The sequence below is a fragment of the Chenopodium album genome, chromosome 6 (genome assembly GCF_948465745.1).
Source record: "Chenopodium album chromosome 6, dcCheAlbu1.1, whole genome shotgun sequence".
NCBI lineage: Eukaryota > Viridiplantae > Streptophyta > Magnoliopsida > Caryophyllales > Amaranthaceae > Chenopodium > Chenopodium album.
The window spans coordinates 50,353,881-50,358,764 of NC_137839.1; the positions used below are offsets into that span (position 1 = coordinate 50,353,881).

General features: G+C 37.9%; 1 pseudogene; it reads right to left on the bottom strand.

Annotated features, from left to right (window-relative positions):
- Window positions 1-382: 382 nt before the first annotated feature.
- Window positions 383-4,037, bottom strand: LOC145636940 (disease resistance protein RGA2-like; annotated as a pseudogene).
- Between the last annotated feature and the right edge of the window lie 847 nt (window positions 4,038-4,884).

Below are 4,884 nucleotides of genomic sequence, written 5' to 3' on the forward strand. Positions count from 1 at the left end.
TAGTATTACCTAAACTTTTCCAAACTTGCGGTAGTTCAAAAAAAAAAAAATGGGTAGTTGTTCACAAATGACCCTATCTTTAGGGTAGTTCTACACAAAATTTCTTACTTACACAGAACAATACAGTAAAAATATATTCATGTGGGAGTCATGCTAATATGCTATATATCAAGTGTGCTATCCTTTATCATTTTTGGTGATTTGACACTCACATCTACTTGATAATGTCTAAGTCTGCTTAGTGAAGAATTTATCATCTCAATTGCTGCAGATTCCTATCATCCTATGTTCACCTATGAAAAATGATCATTACCTTTTTTTTTGTTCCTTAGACATCAATGCGAGGGATGTGTTGGATTTTTTCCCTTAGACATCAATGATCAATCCTCAAAATTGATGTCAGAGCAGCTGCTCACAGCTGTATAATGTTTAAACAATAGGGAAAACGTAAGCATCTACTTCGTATTAAAAATTTAAAGTACAGGCATAGCTTAATAACATTTCAATTGGTTGAACTCATTATAAATGTTCAGCTTGAATAACAAACACATAGTAATAAACTAATAATGAATAGTCCATTCCAAAAAAAAAAAAGAAAAAGAAAAAGAAAAAAAAAGGTAATAATGAATAGGCAAAGAATGAAGGTTTTGATGTATGAATGACCAAATACTAAAATTCATAACCGAAATAATATGCATCATTGGCTTATTTGCTATGATTAAGCTCAAGTTTTGAGTTGAAATTTGGAAAGAGTTTGGACATTACCTGACTCCTTAAGTTGTGCATTGATCATTGACCAGAGCCCCAGCAGTGATTTGAATCTGAAGCAAATTAAAAATCAGAATGTAATAGATGTATGTTTGATTCTATTTCTTCCTATAGTGAATTTCATGCTTCAAATTTTGTTGCAACATATAAGTAAATAGGAAATAATAATCCCTATTCTTTTTTTCATACCAGGAAAGGATTCAACATTTATGCGAGGGATGTGTTGGATATGGGGCCAGTCAATGCCAGTATGGCTCTTGCATCTTTTCTTCAATTCCGGGTTACATCCTCTTACATGAAGTTGAGCTAAGGAAGTTAGGTGGCTCATCTCTTTTGGCATTGTTTTCAATTTTGGACAATGATCAATAATCAGGGATTGGAGAGATGATAAGCTATCAATTGATGGTATTAGGCTTTCCAAATTACCACAATCCCTAATTACCACAACCCCTAATGCTTAGGGATTGGAGAGATGATAAGCAATCTATCCCCTTTGGCAACTTCACCGCCTTTGGAAGTCCAATTAATTCCAATGAACGAAGATTGGGAGGAAGGAATCTCCATGGCATCTTTGTGTCACTTCCTTCATTATTAATGAATCCTTCTGCTGTGCTTTTGTTAGTAATGCTGCTGACATCATCTTCATCCTCCAATTCCAACTCAGGAAGGTCTTCCAATGTTAGACTCTCCAGGACAGGCGAATGCTCCTACACTCCTCGTCCTGATATACTCTTCAACTTATTGCATTTATAAATTACAAGGGAGCGAAGAGAGGACAGGCGTCCACTTACGAACACCTTCCCCACCTCTCCTATTCTCAATCTCTCCATTTTATGGTTGTTGGCAATCCTAAGGTGAGAAAGATGGTGGAAAGATTGAATAGGCAGAGAATTTAGATATCCCAAGTTATCTATCATCACACTCCTCAATCTTCCCTGTCGTCCTTCCTCCTTTTGCTGAGTAGTCTCCGGCTCCCTCATAATTGGACCTACAGCTTCATTAAAATTGATCAGCACCAATTTTTCTAGATTCGGACAGAATGGAAAAGCTGTCAAATTCAGACAATCTTGTATTCTAAGGTAAGAAAGCATTTCAACTCGTGATGTCTCACCCTTCCCTGATTCCGGCTTCCACCATCCCTTCAAATTTGGCACATGCCAAAGCTTTAGATTTTCAAGGGATGGAAAGAACACCAACTCTTCATCTTCATCTCCACTAATAATATTACCCTCCTTATACTCCACTCCATGCAAATCATTTAATATAAGTATTTTCAAATGATGCAGTTGACTCATCCATGGAAGATGCTCCAACCTTCTACAGCCACGAATCTGAATTACAACAAGATTTGGGAGACAACTTTTGAGATTCATCATCCAGATTAGGAGCCTCACTCCCGGATAATTCCACAACTCTAACCTTCTAAGATACGAGTTGGGCTGTAGGCTTTGCATCAATGCTTCAGCATTATCACTTTCATCACTTCCATTATCATCCCGCCAATAATACTTGATTTCTCTTAATCTCTGACTTTTAGATAGAAATCCCTGTTCCCTTGCTTCTACAGCATTGTATCTCACACCTTCTTAAACTGATATTTCCAGAATTTCACTATGCCTAGTAAAAATTTCCAGATTTACAAGCTCACCAGCTGACCCACTACACCAAACATTACTTGTTCCACCAACTACAAACCCTGTCAAATTATGTAGATATGTCATTCTATTCATATCTGGAGCCACACAAATCAAACTCGAGCAACCATATATATCTAAGTGCCTAAGATTAACTAATTTCCCTAATTTCATTGGTAACCTTTCTAGTTTCTGACACCAACACAACTTCAATGTTTGCAAGTTATAAATATTAGTGATGGATGAGGGCAACACAAGGAGATATTGATTATGTGAAAGGTCTAGATATCTAAGATGCAATAATTTACCTATTGCACTTAGCAATGTTCTGGTGACAAGATAATTCGCGTTGTAGCTTAATGCCCTTAAACATTTCATTTTTGATATCTTCTCGAAAAGATCCACCACATCAAGCACAAATAATGTACATGGTAAATAACCCTCATCAATTAGAAATGTACGTGTTCTTTTCATCTCGGTTAAATTATCAGAAAAGAGACCTTTTGAAGTACTTCTATCAAGAAATACATGGCGAGTTTTTTCGGCATTATTTTGTCTCCTATAGTCGCACGACAATATTTCTGTTCCTGCTACATCTTTAGCAAGATCATGAACCAGATCATGCATTTTGCATGATATAGCTTCATCAAGAGTACCTTCAGCTAAGTCTACATCTTGAAAGGAGCACCTTTGCAGCAACTGCTTGAAATAATCCTCACCAACGTCTTCAAAACTCTCTCCATTTGACGGCATAATGAATCCTTGAGCCATCCAAAGACGGATCAAATCCATTTTGACAATCTTGTAATCCTTGGGGAATACATCACAGTAACTCAAACATTGCTTCAAATGGAATGGAAGATAATTGTAAATGATCTTCAACACAGGTACTATGCCATTGGCCTCATCTTGTATTATGTTTGCCAAGTCAGTATCTTTTAAATTCTCCCACTTACTTTCACCTTGACCTCGAAGAAGGCTTCAAACCACCCTAATGGCAAGTGGAACATTTGCACACTTTCGAACAGTCTCTTTTCCCATAATAGCTAATTGCGGCTTCATGGGATAATCCTCTGGTTTAAGTGCCTTTTTCTGAAATAAAGCCAAAGATTCATCATCTGAGAGACCCTTCAATTCCTGCATCTTACAACTTCCCACAACATCAGTAACCTTTTTAGATTGCGAAGTCACTAAAACTCTGCTACCTATTCCACCTCCAGCCAAAAAAGTTTTTATGTTATGCCATTCTTCATAATTCTCATTCTAAACACCATCCAGAACAAGTAGAAACTTATTCCTTTCAAGTACTTGTCGAAGCTTTTTCTGAAGTTGGTCCATTGTTAGGCCATCAGTTGGACCAGCCTGGTTGGTTGCAACTGCAAGAATTTGAGCGGCAAGCAATTTGACATTGAAATCATCAGATACACAAACCCACATATTCAAAGGAAACTCTTCTCGAATCCTTTCATCATTATAGACAAGTTGCACAAGAGTTGTTTTCCCTAACCCTCCGATCCCAACAATGGTGACAATAGAAACATTCTCCTCAACAGTAGTGTCTAGAAACATATTAATCAAATTCCTCTTATCATCATCCCTCCCAATAATCACATCATTATCCATATTCACATAGGAGTGAGTTTACCTCGGGTTATTTCTTACTCGCTTTTCCTCGAGAACAACCGAGTGTCTAAAACCACCAGCAAGCTGATGATCTTTGACAACATCATCCAACCTTTTTGTATGGGGAAATATGGAAAATGGGCCGACAGCGCATAAAGGGCCGATATCTTAAATGGGTACGGATCCACAACACCTATGGAACATATCAACATTCATACATAAGGCAGATATGTGGGCTTATCAGTGATCGACACGTGGCAACAACTCTTTGACACATGGCACAAGGCAGTTTGCATACCATGCAGCCACCTGTCATTTGGAAAAATTATAAATAGTCAAGATTAATTCCATAATCAAGGTAGCATTTATTACTCTCTCTCTACTTTCTCTCTCTACATATCTTCTTATCTCTTTCTTAAACACATTCTAACTTTATCATCAGAGTGGTTTTCCCGGATCACCCCGGGGTAAGCTAATCTCTGCTCTCTGTGTAGGTTTTCATCTGGACGACAAGAGCTTCATGGATCTTGGACTCTGGCTTTTGGGTTATCAGATCTTAACCGAAACAATTTGGCGCTAGAAGGAGGGGGTGTTGATTGTTTCTATCGCCTAAAGAACCTCACAAAGATATCCAGAAATCAATTGATAATGGATGGGAATCAGGAAACTCCTGCAATTAGTAGGATGGTTAATCAAAGGATAATGGTGTTAAACGAAACAGTAAAACTAGAGATAGTGGTAGAAGATAAAACCCATACCCTGGAAGAAAACCTATTTCACATGCCGCTAACCCCAGAAGGACAAGCTGGGGCAGTTCCGGACCCAATGGCTGAGTTCACACCTGAAGATTTGGAGGTAG